Source organism: Camelus ferus, chromosome 17 (genome assembly GCF_009834535.1).
Source record: "Camelus ferus isolate YT-003-E chromosome 17, BCGSAC_Cfer_1.0, whole genome shotgun sequence".
Classification (NCBI taxonomy): Eukaryota; Metazoa; Chordata; class Mammalia; order Artiodactyla; family Camelidae; genus Camelus; species Camelus ferus.
The window spans coordinates 41,639,292-41,658,621 of NC_045712.1; the positions used below are offsets into that span (position 1 = coordinate 41,639,292).

The 19,330-nt window shown below is 41.6% G+C and overlaps 1 protein-coding gene across 1 annotated transcript in view; it reads right to left on the bottom strand.

Annotated features, from left to right (window-relative positions):
* The window catches only part of CCR8 (C-C motif chemokine receptor 8), a 113,680-nt gene that overhangs the window by 88,197 nt on the left and 6,153 nt on the right, over window positions 1-19,330 (bottom strand). Inside the window, exons 2-3 of the mRNA XM_032459192.1 lie at window positions 11,726-12,060; window positions 9,469-9,575 (exon numbers count right to left, since the gene is read on the bottom strand). The gene's annotated coding sequence lies outside the window, so the exon portion shown is untranslated. The remainder of the gene's footprint in view (window positions 1-9,468; window positions 9,576-11,725; window positions 12,061-19,330) is intronic.

Here is a 19,330-nt window from a genome sequence, read left to right on the forward strand (position 1 = left end):
AATAGTGCTGCTATGAACATTGGGGTGCAGGTGTCATCCTGAAGTAGGGTTCCTTCTGGATATATGCCCAGGAGTGGGATTCCTGGGTCATACAGTAAGTCTATTCTTAGTCTTTTGAGGAATCTCCATATTGTTTTCCACAGTGGCTGCACCAAACTGCATTCCCACCAGCAGTGTAGGAGGGTTCCCCTTTCTCCACAGCCTCTCCAGCATTTGTCATTTGTGGACTTTTGAATGATGGCCATTCTGACTGGTGTGAGGTGATACCTCATTGCAGTTTTCATTTGCATTTCTCTGATAATTAGTAATATTGAGCATTTTTTCATGTGCCTATTGATCATTTGTATGTCTTCCTTGGAGAATTGCTTGTTTAGGTCTTCTGCCCATTTTTGGATTGGGTTGTTTGGTTGTTTGGTTGTTTATTATTAAGTCGTATGAGCTGCTTATATACTGTGGAGATCAAGCCTTTGTCGGTTTCATTTGCAAAAATCTTCTCCCATTCCGTAGTTTGTCTTTTTTGTTTTACTTATGGTTTCCTTTGCTATGCAGAAGCTTCTAAGTTTCATTAGGTCCCATTTGTTTACTCTTGCTTTTATTTCTATTGCTTGGATAGACTGCCCTAGGAGAACATTTTTGAGATGTATGTCAGATAATGTTTTGCCTATGTTTTCCTCTAGGAGGTTTATTGTATCTTGTCTTATGTTTAAGTCTTTGATCTATTTTGAGTTTATTTTTGTGTATGGTGTAAGAGAGTGTTCTAGCTTCATTGTTTTACATGCTGCTGTCCAGTTTTCCCAACACCATTTGCTGAAGAGACTGTCTTTATTCCATTGTATATTCTTGCCTCCTTTGTCGAAGATTAGTTCACCAAAAGTTTGTGGGTTCATTTCTGGGCTCTCTGTTCTGTTCCATTGGTCTATATGTCTGTTTTTGTACCAATACCATGCTGTCTTTTTTTTTTCAATTTATCTTTTATTGAAGTTACATTGGTTTATAACATAAATTTCACGTATACAATATTATATTTCTGACTTTTAATGTCTCCTATAGTATGCTTTCAAAATACTATACATGCACTTTTTAATGTCTCTTAGGATTTTTTTGATCTTGGGATTCTGGAGGTAAAGATAAAAATATCACTGGGTAGATGTGTCATTTCCCCTAACATACCGAGAATTTGAATGACAATAGCAGTATCATACATAATATCAAGACAGCCCAGAATGATTGGTATTGATGTTCTTTCTTCTGTTTAATCTTCTCAGTAAGATACTCTCTATAACTACTATTTAAATCTTACAATTGTAGTAAAAGAACCTGCTTAGGATAAAGAACAGATAGACTGGGAGGAAAAAAAACTATCTTACTTCAGAGTAATTATTAGTCTCGTGAGTAATTTTTAGTAATGCTTATTATGATTTTTTATTCAGCTTCAAGTGACTTATTCAGCTTAAAGCAATATTTCAAATTATTATTGGTTTGTAGCTATCTGTTAATGGGAGAATGCACTGTATATATAAACAAGAATATATCAACATCCAGGTATCTTTATGAGATGATACTGTATTTATATGACATAAAATTTTATTTAAGCCCCCTCAAAAAGACAATTTTCTTGAAAAATTTCCCCAAAGAGAAGGAAGAGTGCTTTTATCCCAGTAATATTTTACTAAAGTAAATAATATTCTTATGGTATGTAATGTTTGATTCTTTTAAAGTTCTCTTCTCATGATTCTGACTGATGGTCTGTATTCATACAAATGCATATGTATGTGATATCTTTCATTGGGTAATTTGGGGTAGCAAGAACCAGTTATAGCAAATCTTGGGTCTCATTTGCTGTTGTGGTTGTATTTGCTGCTGGGCCTCTTATTTTTCATGACAATTAATATTCGAGACTTGAGTTTTATGTTCAAGGAGGAGATAACATTTTTATCTTTTTTTAACATTTTTTGATTTATAATCATTTTACAATGTTGTGTCAAATTCCAGTGTTCAGCACAATTTTTCAGTCATTCATGGACATTTACACACTCATTGTCACATTTTTTTCTCTGTGAGTTATCATAACATTTTGTGTATATTTCCCTTTGCTATACAGTGTCATCTTGTTTATCTATTCTACAATTTTGAAATCCCAGTCTATCCCTTCCCACCCTCCACCCCCCTGGTAACCACAAGTCTGTATTCTCTGTCTATGAGTCTATTTCTGTCCTGTATTTATGCTTTGTTTTTGTTTGTTTGTTTTTGTTTTTTAGATTCCACATATGAGCGATCTCATATGGTATTTTTCTTTCTCTTTCTGGCTTACTTCACTTAGAATGACATTCTCCAGGAGCATCCATGTTGCTGCAAATGGCATTATGTTGTCGGTTTTTATGGCTGAATAGTATTCCATTGTATAAATATACCACCTCTTCTTTATCCAGTCACCTGTTGATGGACATTTAGGCTGTTTCCAATTTTTGGCTATTGTAAATAGTGCTGCTATGAACATTGGGGTGCAGGTGTCATCCTGAAGTAGGGTTCCTTCTGGATACAAGCCCAGGAGTGGGATTCCTGGGTCATATGGTAAGTCTATTCCTAGTCTTTTGAGGAATCTCCACACTGTTTTCCATAGTGGCTGCACCAAACTGCATTCCCACCAGCAGTGTAGGAGGGTTCCCCTTTCTCCACAGCCTCTCCAGCATTTGTCGTTTGTGGATTTTTGAATGATGGCCATTCTGACTGGTGTGAGGTGATACCTCATTGTAGTTTTGATTTGGATTTCTCTGATAATTAGTGATATTGAGCATTTTTTCATGTGCCTTTTGATCATTTGTATGTCTTCCTTGGAGAATTGCTTGTTTAGGTCTTCTGCCCATTTTTGGATTGGGTTGTTTATTTTTTTTTTTCTTATTGAGTCGTGTGAGCTGCTTATATATTCTGGAGATTAAGCCTTTGTCGGTTTCATTTGCAAAAATTTTCTCCCATTCCGTAGGTGGTCTTCTTGTTTTACCTCTGGTTTCCTTTGCTGTGCAGAAGCTTGTAAGTTTCATTAGGTCCCATTTGTTTATTCTTGCTTTTAGTTCTTCTAGGAGAAAATTTTTGAAATGTATGTCAGATAATGTTTTGCCTGTTTTCCTCTAGGAGGTTTATTGTATCTTGTCTTATGTTTAAGTCTTTGATCTATTTTGAGTTTATTTTTGCGTAGGTGTAAGGGAGTGTTCTAGCTTCATTGTTTTACATGCTGCTGTCCAGTTTTCCCAACACCATTTGCTGAAGAGACTGTCTTTATTCCATTGTATATTCTTGCCTCCTTTGTCGAAGATTAGTTCACCAAAAGTTTGTGGGTTCATTTCTGGGATCTCAATTCTGTTCCATTGGTCTATATGTCTGTTTTTGTACTAATACCGTGCTGTCTTGATGACTGTAGCTCTATAGTATTGTCTGAAGTCTGGGAGAGTTGTTCCTCCAGCCTCTTTCTTTCTCTTCAGTAAGGCTTTGGCAACTCTAGGTCTTTGATGGTTCCATATAAATTTTATTATGATTTGTTCTAGTTCTGTGAAATATGTCCTGGGTAATTTGATAGGGATTGCATTAAATCTGTAGATTGCCTTGGGCAGTGTGACCATTTTAACAATATTGATTCTTCTAATCCAAGAGCATGGGATATGTTTCCATTTTTTAAGTCTTCTTTAATTTCCTTCATCAATGGTTTATAGTCTTTTGTGTATAATTCTTTCACCTCCTTGGTTAGATTTATTCCTAGGTATTTTATTACTTTGGGTGCTATTTTAAAGGGGATTGTTTCTTTACTTTCTTTTTCTGTTGATTCATTGTTAGTGTAAAGAAATGCAGCTGATTTTTGAATGTTAATCTTGTAACCTGCTACCTTGCTGAATTCTTCTATCAGCTCTAGTAGTTTTTGTGTGGACCTTTTAGGGCCTTCTATATATAGTAACTGTCGTCAGTATATAGTGACACTTTTACCTCTTCTTTTCCAATTTGGATCCCTTTTATTTCTCTCTCTTGCCTGATTGCTGTGGCTAGGACTTCCAACACTATGTTGAATAGGAGTGGTGATAGTGGGAATCCTTGTCTTGTCCCAGATTTTAGTGGGAAGCTTTTGAGTTTTTCACCATTGAGTACTATGCTGGGTGTAGGTTTGTCATATATAGCTTTTATTATGTTGAGATATGTTCCCTCTGTACCCACTTTGGTGAGAGTTTTTATCATAAATGGGTGTTGAATTTTATCAAATGCTTTTTCTGCATCTATTGAGATGATCATGTGGTTTTTGTCCTTTCTCTTGCTGATGTGATATATTACATTGATTGATTTGCGTATGTTGAACCTCCCTTTTGTCCCTGGGGTGAACCCCACTTGGTCATGATGTATAATCTTTTTTATGTTTTGTTGGATTCTATTTGCTCATATTTTGGTGACGATTTTGGCATCTATGTTCATCAGTGATATTGGCCTATAATTATCTTTTTTGGTAGTGTCTTTGCCTGATTTTGGTATCAGGGTGATGGTGACTTCATAGAATGAGTTTGGGAGTATCCCTCCTTTTCAATCTTCTGGAAGAGTTTGAGAAGGACTGGTATGTTTGGTAGAATTCCCTGGTGAAGCCGTCTGGTCCTGGACTTTTATTTGTAGGGAGGTTTTTTATTGCTATTTCGATTTCATTTCTAGTGATCGGTTTCTTCAAGTGGTCAGTTTCTTCTTGGTTCAGTCCTGTTGGACAGTATGTTCCCAGAAACTTGTCCATCTCCTCTAGGTTATCCAGTTTGGTTCCATATAGTTTTTCATAGTATTCTCATATGATATACTGTATTTCTATTTTATTTGTTGTAATTTCTCCATTTTCCTTTCTTATTTTGCTAATTTGTGTTCTCTCTTTTTTCTTCGTTGTGAGTTTGGCCAGAGGTTTGTCAATTTTATTTACTTTTTCAAAAAACCAGCTTTTCGTTTGATTTTTTTCTATGGTTTTTTTAATCTCTATTTTATTTATTTCCTCCCTAATCTTTATAATTTCCTTCCTTCTGCTGCCTTTTGGGGTTTTTTGTTCTTCTTCTTCTAGTTCTTCCAGCTGGTGGGTTAAATTGTTTATTTGAGATTGTTCTTCTTTTTTGAGGAAGGCCTGTATCACTATAAACATCCCTCTTAGCACTGCCTTTTCTGTGTCCCATAAATTTTGTGTGGTTGTGCTTTCAGTTTCATTTGTCTCAAGGTATTATTTAATTTCAGCTTTGATTTCCTCATTGACCCATTGGTTTTTTTAATAGCATATTGTTTGATCTCCATGGTTTCCTTTTTTTCTCCTTTGTTTCTCTGTTGTTGATTTCCAGTTTCATGGCACTGTGGTCAGTAAAGATGCTTGAGATAACTTCTATCTTCTTAAAATTGTTGAGGTTTCTTTTGTGCCCAAGTACATGATCAATCCTAGAAAATGTTCCATGTGCACTTGAAAAGAATGTATAACCTATTTTTGGGGGGTGTAATGCTCTGAAAACATCCACCAAATCTAATTCTTCTATTGTATTATTTAATTTCTCTATTGCCTTATTTATTTTCTGTCTGGAAGATCTGTCTAGTGATGTTAATGCAGTGTTAAAATCTCCAACTATGATTGTATTCCCACCAATATCCCCCTTTATCTCTGTTAGTAATTGTTTTATGTACTTAGGTGCTCCTATATTGGGTGCATATATATTAATGAGTGTAATATCCTCATCTTGTATCACTCCTTTAATCATTATAAAATGTCCTTCTTTATCTTTCTTCATGACCTTTGTTTTAAAGTCTATTTTGTCTGAAATCAGTACTACAACACCTGCTCTTTTGGCTTTTCCATTTGGAATATCCTTTTCCATCCTTTCACTCTCAATCTATATGTGTCCTTCTCCCTAAAGTGGGTCTCTTGTATGCAGCATATTGAAGGTTCTTGCTTTATTATCCAGTCTGCCACTCTATGTCTTTTGATTGGAGCATTTAGTCCATTAACGTTTACAGTAATTAATGATAGATGTGTGTTTATTGCCATTTTCAACTTTTCTTTGCAGTCGAATTGGTATTTCCTCTTTGTTCCTTTCTTCTTTCTTTTGTGGTTTGGTAATTTTCCTTTGTATTATCTTGGATTTTACTTAGTTTTTGTGACTCCCTTGTAAGTTTTTGGCTTGTGGTTACCCTTTTTTGTAAGTCTGTTAGCCCATTGCTATATCTCGAACCCATCCTACCAAAAACAATTTAAAAAAGAAAGAAAAAAATACTCTATATTTTCTTGCTTCCCTCTCCCACTCTTAATGATTTCAATGTCTTCTTTTACAATTTCATGTTTATTTTATTTGTAATTTATGAGTTATCACCTTTCCAGTTGTGAGTTTCTCATTTCTGTAGCATCCTGCTTCTTTTCTATTTAGAGTAGACCTTTCAATATTTCTTTTAGCATGGGTTTAGTGTTGCTAAACTCTTTTAGTTTTTGCTTGTCTGTGAAATTCTTTATCTCTCCTTCTATCCTAAAGGATAACCTTGCTGGATAAAGTATCCTAGGCTGCATCTTCTTTTCATTCAGGACTTTGAATATATCTTGCCACTCCCTTCTGGCCTGTAGTGTTTGTGTAGAGAAATCAGCTGAGAGCCTTATGGGGGTTCCCTTGTAACTAACTCTTTGCTTTTCTCTTGCTGCCTTTAGGATCATTTCTTTATCCTTGACTCTGGCCATCTTGATGATGATATGTCTTGCTGTGGGTCTGTTTGGGTTTTCCCTGTTTGGGACCCTTTGAACTTCCTGTATTTGGATATCTGATTCCTTCTTTAAGTCTGGGAAGTTTTCAGTCATGATTTCTTCAAAAACCTTTTCAATCCCCTTTGATCTTTCTTCCCCTTCTGGGACCCCTATTAGGCGAAGATTGACATGCTTTATATTATCCCACAGGTCCCTTATGTTGCTTTCATTTGTTTTTATTTGTTTATCTTGCAGTTGTTTTGATTGGGTGCTTTCTGTTGTCCTGTCTTCAAGGTCACTAATTCGTTCCTCTGCATTATCTAGTCTGCTTTGCACAGCCTTTAGCTTCATTCTCATCTCAGCCAATGAGTTTACCAATTCTACTTGGCTCTTCTTTATAGCTTCGATTTCATTTTTGACATATTTTATATCTCTAAACACTATCTCTTTTAGTTCCTTCAATACTTTGATCACTCCTTTTTTGAAATCTTGATCTAGTAGGCTATCAATGTCTATTTCATTGGTCATTCTTTCAGGGTATTTCTCTTGTTCTTTTAATTGGGAATGGTTTCTCTACTTCTTCGTCTTGCTCATATCTCTCTGGCACTGTAGCTTATGGAGTATCAGTTATCTATTGTGGTCCTTAAAGGAGTTTGTTTATTTATTTATCTAATGCCTATGTAGGAATAAAACAGATTTTTGGTGTCTTTGTCTTTTGAAGAGGACAATATTCTGTCAGAGTTCCACAGGTGCTCTGGTTGGCTGAGTGGGTCCATGGATGTGAGTCTTGGTGTATCTGTGGGAGAGGGTGAGCTACGAGCGTCCTACTACTCCGGCATCTTGGCCTCATCTCTATCCTTGCATTCTTGAGTTGTATCCTTACACAAACCACAGCCAAAGGAACTGTGACTTTAGTAGAGGAAAGGACAGATTCTTCAACAAATGTAATTGACTCCCATGCTTGGGAGAAGATTGAGGGAGATTCTGCCTCATACTGTAAAGAAAAACTTCCAGAAGGGTTTTTCTCCCCCCCCAAATAATGTTTAAAAAGAGAACTTAAAATGCATATTCCTTCCTTCCCTCCTTCGGAATAAGTTAGTTTTCTCTTCCTTTCCCTTCCCCTCTCCTCTCCTCTCCTCCCTGTCTCTTCCCTCTGCTTCTTTTAGGGGTGATTGCAGCCACAAAGGTAGCAGCAGAGGGCTTGGGAGCCAAGGAGGTGACCAGCATGGTAGACATTACTTACCAACAGTGAGACTGAGTACATAAATAACCATACAGAAGATAATGAAAGCTCTTCCTGTTGTCAGAGAGGGATTTACATATATGGAAAGGGGAAAGGCTAAAAATAACCATCAATGGAACTGGAGGTACCAGGGCAAATGCATGGGCCTTTAAAATCTATTGAGATAGACACAGAAATAGTTGTTATGTAGAGTACACACACACAGCACACATGTATGTGTACATGCAGACATGTCCTAAGTCTGCATACAGAGAAGGCCTACAATTGATGACACCACAGAATCAAGAAGCAACTGAATATCCAGACTTTAGTTTCCAAACATCGTTCTTCACTCCAGGACTCCTTGGAGAAATAGTCGATTCCAAGGCTGAGGCAGGGAAATTACAAGATGAGCCTGGAACATTTTCTTATGCCAGAAAGTAAAGAATCATTCCAAAAATTATGGGGACATAGCTAAAAGTCACAGGAGCCAATTTTGATGAGGTTCTCCTGCTAGCCAAATCTGAAATGATTTGATATAATGATAATAATGGATTAAATCTATTGAATAAAATAGGAATCCATGAGCCTAAACTGATATAAGTAAATGAAGGAAAAGGGACATCTCTTCTTTATAGTAGAATTGTAATCAAGCAGGACTTTATCCTGGGACAGACCTGCCCCCACCATGCCCTCCACCTGCCTCTTGCCTGTAGAAACACTTTAGTCTCCTAGACTTCCCCAAGTTCCAAAAAAGTGCATTTAATCCAAGAAGTGAGAACATGTAGAAAGAAAGGAAAACAGTCAGGCAGGACAAAAAAATAATACTAGTTTAGCCATTAAACAAAGTCAAAGACCTTTAGTTCCCCATCAAGGACTACAGATAATATTCTGAGCCATATCCTTGAGCTCTTTTACAGATACTGAAAACTCCACCAGGTGGAAGAAGTTAACTGTATGCTGACCACAAGCATGGAGACCCCAGACCAGTTAGAACCAAAAACTTTTACGTTGACTCCCAATTATCTCACCACCAACCAATCAGAAGAACGTCGCTGAGCTGATCACACACGCCACAACTCTCCTCCCTCCGCCTGTCTTTAAAAACCTTTCCCTGAAAGCCTTTGGGGAGTTCAGGTCTTTTGAGCACTAGCTGCCCTGGACTCCTTGCTTGGCTCCTGCAATTAATGCTGCACTTTCCTTCACCACAACCCCAGGTCAGTAGGTTGGCTTTACTGCATGTGGGCAAACAGACCCAAGTTTAGTTCAGTAGCAGAATGCCAACTAATTAGTGTAGCAGGAGTGGTGGTAACAGAAAATGGCCATTTGGTAACCACCGTTAATGGTGGTTAATTCAGGCAGGAATCATCAATGGCTATTAAATCAAATGAATGGAGGTTTAATGAAACACAGGATATTGGCATAGTTTGAGAGTACATTTCACACAAAATACTTACCAATTACAAACAGGACAATAAGGACTTAACTGTGGGGAAAGCTGGCAGACGCCAGACCAAGTGATGGAGACGAACCTTACCAGCAGTAGAACAGGTCGACATCATGAGCCTCCTGACGCGATGCAGCGAGGAGAGCGTAGCACCGCTTCTGTGTATTCCTCCCAAGGATGCATGTCTGAGTCCCGCCCTGAGGAAGCATCAGTGGAACCAGGCTGAGCTCTAGCCCACAGAACCAAAGACCTGTACTCCTTAAAACTATGGAGGTTGTGAAGATGGGGAGAGACTAGGAATCTGTTCCTGACTGAAGGAGACAAAAGAGATGTGATGATCAAGTGCAAAGTGTGATCCTGGACCAAACAGGAAAGGGACGTTGTGGAGATAATTGGTGAAATCTGAATAATGTCAGTGTTATACCAGTGCTGATTTCTGATTCTCTGATTTGGAGGGTTGTATGCAGGTTATGTAGAAGGGTGGCCTTGGTTTGGGAAGATACACAATGGAGATTTGGGGACTTTAGGGCATCATGTTGCAAATTATGTTTATATATTTTGTATTTTAAATAAAATTTAAGTAAATTTTATGTATTTTGCCTGTTTATTGATTATCATTAGTATTCCCAGAAAGAGATTCTGCAATTTTATCTCTCAGTCCTACTATTGATTTTTTTTTCAATTTAACTAATGTTTATAATTTCCTAGAACTCTTTTTTGCAATTTTTCAATAACCATCTGCTCTTGTTTTACTAACAAAATATGCTCTCAATCCGTCCTTCTGATCTGGACGTTGCCAGCTGAGAATTCCACAGGTACCTCAACATCAGCCTGCTCAAAATCAGCTCTCCATCTTTGCCTACAAGCCTGTGGACCCCGCAGTCTTGCAGGCCAGCAGTAGCTGTTCTCTCTGAGTGGTATGGGGAGCCACTGAAGTGTTCTGAGCAGAGAAGGAACATCATAAAATTTGCCTTTCAATGAATATATGTATATTCATGTGTGACTGAAGCATTGTGCTGTACACCAGAAACTGACACAACATTGTAAACTGACTATACCTCAATAAAAAAATCTTTTTTTTCCTTTCCAAAGAATCACCCTAGCTCCATTGAGAATAGACCGTAGGAAGGTCACAGAAGAAACAGCCCAGTTAGAAGCGGAGTGAAAAACTACCCTGGTTTCCCCCAGAGCTGGGGGGTTCTGAGACGGGACTTTTAGTGTGAAAACTGAAAACTGGGAAAGCACAAGGCAAACTGGGAGGAGCTGGTTATCCCAGTTAGGAGGTTATTCCAGAAGGTCCAGGTGTGAAATAATTGTAGCCTGTGGGCCAGGTGGAGGTGATTACCAGATGTCACATTCTGGATATCTACAGATATATAGTATACAATGTATGAGATGTGTCATGTGAGGAAAAAGGATTCTCATGTCCTCGGAGCACTGGGGGACCTGACTTATCATTTACTGGGGGAGGGGGAGGACTGGGGGAGGAGCTACTTGGTGGGGGATGGAACTCAGAAGCTCAGCTTTGAACTTGCTAAGCATGAGGTACCTATTTGACATCTGAAGGGAGATATTAGATTGGCATTTAAATACACGAGTCTTGAGATCAGAGGGGAGAAGTTAGGGATGTAGATACTGTATACAGATGGCCTCTAAAGAGACAAAAGAAGTTCATGATGAGTGTCGATTAAAAAGAGAAAAGGTTCATGGTCTGAGTCCCGGAGACAAGATTTGTTTTGGTAGAATGATGAGAGTAAAATCTTGATTAAGAGAGAATAGGAGATGAAGAACTGGAGGCAGCAAGTGTAGGCAGGATTTCCAAGAAGTTTCTCCGCAAAGGGAGGAAGGAAGAAAGGCAGTAGCCAGAGGTGGAAGCAGAGGATTATTTACTGTCTTTTAAGATGTGAAAAATAACAGCATGTTTGCAGGTAGATGGGAGTGATCCAGTGGGAGGCAGGACTTGGGGGAAGATGATGCTGGAGAGAGTGGGGAAGCTATGTCCTTAAGGAGGAGAGAAGGGATGGGTGGGACAGGGCATGGTGGAAGGAGCTGGGCTTAGTAGGGACAATTGCTCCATATATAACAGGGAGGAAGACAGAGTACACAGCACCAGATCGAGTAATTGGATAGATCAGGTGATGGGAACTTTGGAGAATTCTCTTCTGACTCTTTTAATTCTCAGGGAAGTCGAGGTAATCAGCTGGGGGTGAAGTTGGGGAAGGCCACACGGGAGGCCCAAAAAGAGAGGCAGAGATAGAAAATCATCATCTAAAGGAAGAAGGGAGTGAGTGAATAGGGAAAAGAAGGATGACTACCGAACAGCCCTCACTGGGGTTTCAGGACTCACGTAGATTTAGAGACCAGTCGGTGCTTTCTCACTTTCAGTTCCCCGAATTATATATATATTTTTTCCTGTTTGTTAATCTTGATCCTTCTCAGTTTTGCTGTTGATTCTGCAGAAATGTCTGGTGCCTAGTGGTTGTCCACTCATAAGTAATTGAGGGTCTGGATTAATTCGGTGACTGAAGACATGCTCCTCGGACGGAAAGCACCCTCCACGTGCCGAGTAGACTACATGGAAAAGGTCCACAACCAGACACTTCTTGTGGCCAAGTTTCAGAACCAGGAACGAAGAGGCTTTGGTGTGAAAACACAACTGGTAGCAGTAGTCAAAGCTGTCACCTGCAAAAGAAGGAACACTGGAAGGTCATCAGCAACCCCAGGGACTAGAAGACAAAAACCAAGGCTTCAAAGTTCTAGAGTTCCAGACCCAGGCTCATTACCAACGCAGCACGAGGGTAGAATAAACACACCATCCATTTATTCAGGATGTATTCCAACAGAAGAAGGGAATAAACAGAGAAAGAAAAAGGCAAGAGCTGGTGAATCCATCTTAGAAGAACAATAAAGGGAAATTCTAGGCCAGAGGTTTACTCCCCTTTCTCTTCCCACATGGCTTGAAGTATTGGAAAGAAAGGCATGCTTACTTCCTTATGAATTTTTCACACCAAACCTCTTCCTTTTTCATTTCATCAAAAATATTTAGATTTAACTATTTATAACCAGTTTCATTGTTCACCATGGCTCTATAAATAAACACCTCTTTATTCCCAAAGTTGGCTTCATTTTCATTTATTTTTCATTTGGCTGAATTATATGGCATAATTTCTCAGGTTACACATTTTCTTCAACCTAACTCTAAAACAATGCTCAGCTGATTTCTTTTTTCTTTTTTTTTTTTTTTAAGGGGGCAGGTAAGTCGGTTTACTTATTTATTTACTTTTAATGGAGGTACTTGGGCTTGAACCCAGGACCTCATGCATGTGAAGCATGGGCTCTACCACTTGAGCTATACTCTCCCCCTGATTTCTATTATTAAATTAAAAGAGGGTTTATTTCCCTGGCTGTTCAGTAGAATTCATACAAATGCACACTCCAGGAACTAAACGTGGTCAGTAGTATCGAATTCCATGAGCTATGCCCAGCCGGAGCACTCATCTAACGGCAACCATAAATGTCCTAACACTGAGTACTGAACACTGAAGCCGAAACCCCAATTGTAGCCCAACTCTAATCCTAGACTAAACAAAAGAAAGCACTCAGGCTCACCCTAATCCCAATACCCAACCCCAGCCTAAATCTTACCCTAAACCTTCATCCACATGCTGTACTTTTAAAACATGAGATTTTGGCCCCTGTGCAAAGTGGTTTATCAAAATAGTAAGTACAGGAGGAATCTCCTTCCACGTTCCCCGTTGCCGGCCCCTGCTCCAGCCCTCTGGCCTCCCGCTATCCCCTCACTTCCTTCAGGTCTTTACTCAGACGCCACCATCCACACAGCACCGAGGGCCACCTGTCCCCACCAGAGACCACCCTCACTTCTGCAAAGTTCAGGGGTCTCCCCCAAACCTCCCTGAGGTTTGATAATTTCCTAGAAGGACTCACAGAACTCCCTGAAAGCAGACTGAGCCACGGCTATGGTTTATCAGGGAAGGGATACAGGTGGAACTCAGCCACGGGAAGGGCACAGGGCAGAGTTCCAGGAGGGGCCTAAACAGAAGCTCCCTGCCGTCTCCCTGCGGAGCCGCAGCTGCTGCGTGACCTCCTCCCAGTCACAAAATGTTACAATACACACACGGTGCTGCCAACCAGGGAAGGTCACTCGAGCCTTTGGTGTCCGGAATATTTAGTAGGTTCTGGTCACATGCTGCCCATGTAGCTGACCTGCCGTCCCCAGCCCTCTCCGGAGGAGCTGGAGGTCAGAAGCCCCCATCTTAAGTCACACTGCTTAGGCTGTCCAGTGGCCAAACTCCCCAGGCAAACAAAGACATGCCCTACAGGGGCCTAGAGACACCAACCAGGAGCCAAGAGAAAAGCCAGACCCCGCTCTGGGTAAGGCGAATTCTTCAGCGTGACTTTCCCTATAGTTTAAACATGCAACTTCCGCTCCAAGAATCCACGTCACCACTTAACACCATCAGGCGCAAAGTTCATTTGACCTGTTTGTGCGTCGTCTCTCCTCTCCATTAGGAATGTACGTTACGGAGGATGGGGGGGGGGGTTGTCTGCTTTATTCACTGCTATATCACCTGCTCCCAGTACCATCTGATACTGGAACACTGACCACATACGGCAAGTTAGCACGCGAAGAGTGACTAGCCCAAACTGAGATAACGCATTAAGTGTAAACTACACGCTGAATTTTAAAGGCATCGTGTTAGAAAAAAAAAAAGGAATGTAAAGTATTTCATAAATACTGTATTATATTGGTTACAAGTTGAAACATATTAAAAGAGGGTTTATATCCCTGGCTGTTCAGTAGAATTCATACAAATGCACACTCCAGGAACTAAACGTGGGTTTACACTGGGTTACAAAAAATACATTATTGAAATGTATTTCTCCTGTTTCCATTTTGTAAAAATTACATATGTGGCTCAAATCTGAGGCTTGCAATAAATGTATATACATATATGTTTCTATTTCATCACTGATTTAGAAGAGATGTCCGCAAACATCTTCTGTAAAGGATCAAATAGTAAATATTTTAGGCTTTGTGGGCTGTATGGTGTCTGTTCAACTCTGCCAGGGTAGCATGAAAACAGCCATAGAGAATATTTTTTAAAATAGGTGCTCCAACAAAGGTTTATTTATAAAAACAGGCAGCTGCATCATTTGGCCTGTGGGCCACAGGACCCCAGATCCAGATCATTGTTTAGTCAGTAGAAAATATTCAATAGGTATTTGTTGGGCGAATGAATAGAAGGCTAATAGGACAGCACAGTGAGCTGGGGGGCACTGTTAGATAATGTCAGAGGTAATCAATGGCCAGAATACGTAGGGGTATTGCCCATGAATTTTATTGTAAGTACCTGGAGGAATGTAAGCAGGGTTGTGATAAAATCTGTCAGAGCTATCATCTCTGTGATAGATGACATCCAGTCCTGCCCCTTCACCCCTTTCAAACTCATCCACCCAACTACTGAGAATGTTGGTGGCTGAAAGCTCTCAGCTGAGTGTCCCTCCAATGGCTGCTCAGGGCCAAAGAAAACTGCCTTGCCGAAGGTTGCACCCACTTCCAGGAGCCAATCACAGTCAGTGACTCCCCAACCAAGGGACATAAAGGCCTGGCCCTCCCGCCCCACATGCAGACAACTCGGAAGAGCTGCTCCAGCCCCAGAGCTCCTCACAGGATTGGCAGCTGTGACCCCTGTTGTGGCTGCAAACTTTGTTGCAACTGCAACTTTTGTTGCAACTGCAACCTTTGTTGCAACGGCACTGCTATTCAGCTGTGGACTCCACTCCTCACAGGAGTCCCTCTCCTCTCCTCAACCCCAGGGCTTGATCCTGTGAGTACTCCCCAGAAAACTTCCTGCCGGCAAATCTGCAACTCAGCACCTGAGTCTTAGGGAATCTGACCTGAGAAAGCTGATACCAGAAGCAGACTCTGGAAACGGGATTTGGGAGCTGGTCATCTGAGCTAGCTGGCAGTGAGAACCCCGTTGCCTAGCCCCTGGCAAGCTGCGGCAGTGCAATTGTCAAAACTGTCACTGGTGGAGAACTGCGATGCTACATGGAGGAAGAGGATTCCCTAGTGGTTGTAATGGAGCAGGACTTTAGAGGGCATGTATAGTAATTAGAGGGACAGCAGAAATGCATTTGGCTGCTGCTGAGACACTGAAACATCAGAGAAAGGCAATGCCAAGAGTGAAGGCCAGAGGGCAGCATATAGTAATCTCATCTCCTGCACCCCAGAGGGCAGAAAAGGCTGCAGGGCCAGGGTAGACAGCGAGCCCAGTAAGCAGGCCTTTGCATCAACCCAGACAAGGGGTGCGGCTGGCCTGGCCCAGGATGCCAGAACCTGGGTGCACTCTGAAGATAAACCCAACATAATTTGCTTTGGTATTTGCATCAGTTTCTTCTTACTGCATAACAAATTTTCACCAATTTACTGGCTTAAAACAACACAGATTATTCTCTTACAGTTCTGAAGGTCAGAAATCCGAAAAGAGTCTTGGTGCTAAAATCAAGATGTTGTCAGGGCTGCTTCCTTCTGGAGGTGCTTGGGGGAGAGTCTGTTCCCTTGCCTTTTCCAGCTTCTGGAGGCTGCTTGACTGGGGTATTGGCTTGTGGCCCCTTCCTCCATCTTCAAAGTGCATGACCCCACTTTTTTCTTCCACTCTCTCATCTCCTTTTTCTGACTTTGGCCCTTCCTGTCTTCCCTGTGGTTATATGGGGGCCACTTTGATAATCCAGGATAATCTCCCCATTCCAGCATCCTTACTTTAATCACACCTGTCCCTTTTGCCTTGTCAGGTAACATGTTCACAGGTTCCAGGGACGTGGATGCGGATGTCTTTGGAGGACCATTATTCAGCCTACCATGAGGCAGGAGGTGCTAGAAAGAGAAAAGCCAAGAATGGCCTCAACGTTTGGGGGCTCAAGCATCTGGAGGGAGGGGCAGTTATGACCCAAGATGGGAAAGACACGGGCTCTGAGATTCAGCTGGGTCCCGCCGCTTCTCCTCCCAAAGGCTTCTCTGTGGTAAAAGATACACTTCAGAAAAAGGCAAACTCATGACTCTCAGCACAGCTGTTAAAATGAACACCTGTTGAGGAATTTATTTTACTCATATGATCTGGGAAAACCGGGCAGACATTATAACCGATTCCAAGGAAAACTCAAAACAGCAAAAGGAATGTTGAGATGCATTGCACACAGGGACAAAACTGAACAGGACTAGAACCTGAAGACCCACAAAGCTGTGTTGCAGATGGTGCACAATTTTTCTATTGCAACACAGAATTTTTTCCTACACCTGGTTCTCCTGTCACAGTGCTCAAGCATGTAAGTCCCAGGGAGGATGGGTTGAGTTTCTCGTAGCAGGAGAATAAGCCTGGATGTCTGCTAGCAAGATCCAACAAGAGAGGGGCAGAAAGCAAAACAAAAATGACACATTTCAGCACAGACCTGTTGCACTGGATACATTATGACACTTTTTAACTGGTTAGTCCTCCTTTGTAGAGAAGCTGTTCTAGACTAACGTTTGTGTCCTCCCCTAAATTTGTATGTTGAAGCCCTAACCCCCAATGTGATGGTCTTCGGACGTGGGGCCTTCGGGAGGTGATGAGGTTTAGCTGAGGTCATGGGGATGGGACCCCATTGATAGGATTAGTGTCCCTATAAGAGGAAGAGACCAGAGTGCTCCCTCTCCCCTGCCCAGTGAGGTCACAGTGAGAAGGCTGACATTTGCGACCTAGGAAGCCGCTTTCACCAAAGAACCAAATCAACAGACACCTTGATCTTGGGCTTCCAGCCTCCAGAACTGTGAGAAGCAAATTCCTGTTGTTTAAGCCTCCTGTCTAAGGTATTTCATGATGGCAGCCCAGCTGACTAATACAGAAGATGTTGATTTTTTTTTTCGGTCCAGTCACTGTGTAATCAGCCCCCTGATAACATTTACATTCCACTCAAATGCAATTACACCAGACAATGAAAACAAACATCACACATCCACTCTCTAAGCCATTAATGCTTTGGAACCAAGAAAGCATTCCTTCTGTGCAGCTGCTCTCCAGCACACATCAGCCCTTTGCTATTGTTGACTAAATGTTTATATGAAAAAGTAATCAATTTAGCAGTATCATCTACTACATGTTCTCTTTTTTCCCATCCCTTCTTCCAGTCCAATTAACAAGCATGGGAAGTGCGGGGGGAAAGGAGTGAACTTTTTGCTCTGCATTGATACTGGCAGAGCGGGAAGATAAACTCCAGGACCAGAGAGAAAATCTCAGGCAGTCACCTACACTCTCGTGGTCAAAAGAAGAATACGTTGGGGAGAAAAAACTTTCCTCTAACAACTTAGGTTCAGTGGTTGGGGGCCTGTGAATTAACTAACACCAGGCAGATTAACAGGAGAGAAGACAAGTTTATTCATCAGGGAGCCTTCAGATGAATGGGCTCCCAAGACATCCAAAGATGGAGGTTTATAAACCTACTTAAGAAAGAGGAAGAGAGGCGGGAGAAAGGGCTTCTGTGGAAGAATAAATGGGAAGTAGGACAGTTTCAGATAAAGTCTGTTTAAGCAATTACTCATCCTTATGATAATGGTAGTCTTCTTTCTGGCTGTAAACCTGCCAGAGAGAGGACTTATAGCAACCATATTTTCCAGGAGATCCTGCTTAAGTCTGCAAAAGAAGCTGAGATAAGGTTTTTTTCTGTGGCTGCTGTTGGTTCAGATGTTTTTGGCTTAAGATAATCTTTATGCCGTTGAGGTACATTTTGAATCCCTGCAAGTGCAAAACCATTCTTCATGTAACAGGATTTTTCAAAGGGCATTTTCTCTCTCAAAACTCCAGAGGTAAGAAAAGATGCACCCAAGTGCCCCACAATCTGGAGTGAAGCATAAGACTTACAGAAAGATGGCAACCAAATTGGTTCTTGACCTTTTGCCCATCACCCACCACCAGGCAAGGGACTGGGACCAGGAGTGCAACTGGAAAGAGGGTTACTGGAAGGAAAGGATTGTTCTTCCTCCTGCCTCAAGTCTGATAGGGGGGGCTTCAAGGGAGCCTGGTCTGAGTTCCCAGGAGCTGACTAGGGTGCAGGCATGAAGAGGTCTGCTAAGGTTTGTCAGGAGGCCACTTGAGAGGATGCCAGCAGGGCAGAAGGGGAGATGTCATAAACAGTCAACACAAGGTTATGTCACTCTTGTCAGGGAATGGTGCGCCCCTGGGTGGAGTCTCCAACGCACTGGCAGAGAAGCCCACAAGAGGAAGAGCCAGCCTCTGGGCATCTGACACCCCCCAACCCCACCACCAGAGGGTGCTACCCACACTTTTTTTCCCCTTGGTCTCTCCTCTCCTCACCCAAAATGAGTCCAGAGTAACATCATAAATAGGTGAAGGGCAAAGAGGACTGAGAACAGGGAGACAGAATTGTGGGGAAGACAGCCACACCTCCCTCCCCACTGAGTTTCCAAGCTGAGCCAGGGCAGCCTGCCAGGGCCCCACCAGCTCACCTCCCCTGCCTGCCCAATTTGCCCATCAAGGGTTCTGACCCTTCTAGAGCCTAGGCTCAGAAGTAGGGCAGGAGAAGAGGTAAAAGGTGGGAGCTGGGTTGCCTTTTATGACCCAGCCTCAGAAGTCATGACGTATCCTCCCACTATGGTCACCAGCCTGCCTGGATTCAAGGGGTGGCACAGAGACTCCTTCCTCTCAATTGGAGGAAGGTCAAACTCACACTGTAAGAAGTTCATATGGGATGGGAGATAGTGCACCAGTCATCTTTGGAAAATATGTACAATCTGTCCCATGAATAAGCAAACACATCACGGAGTGGTGGACCCAGTACATGAACTCGAGTTCTATTCAGTATGCTTTGTTCAAAGAAGGAGGAATATATGTCACACATTCTAGAAAGTTTTTCCTGCAACTTGGAGAAGATAAAGCTT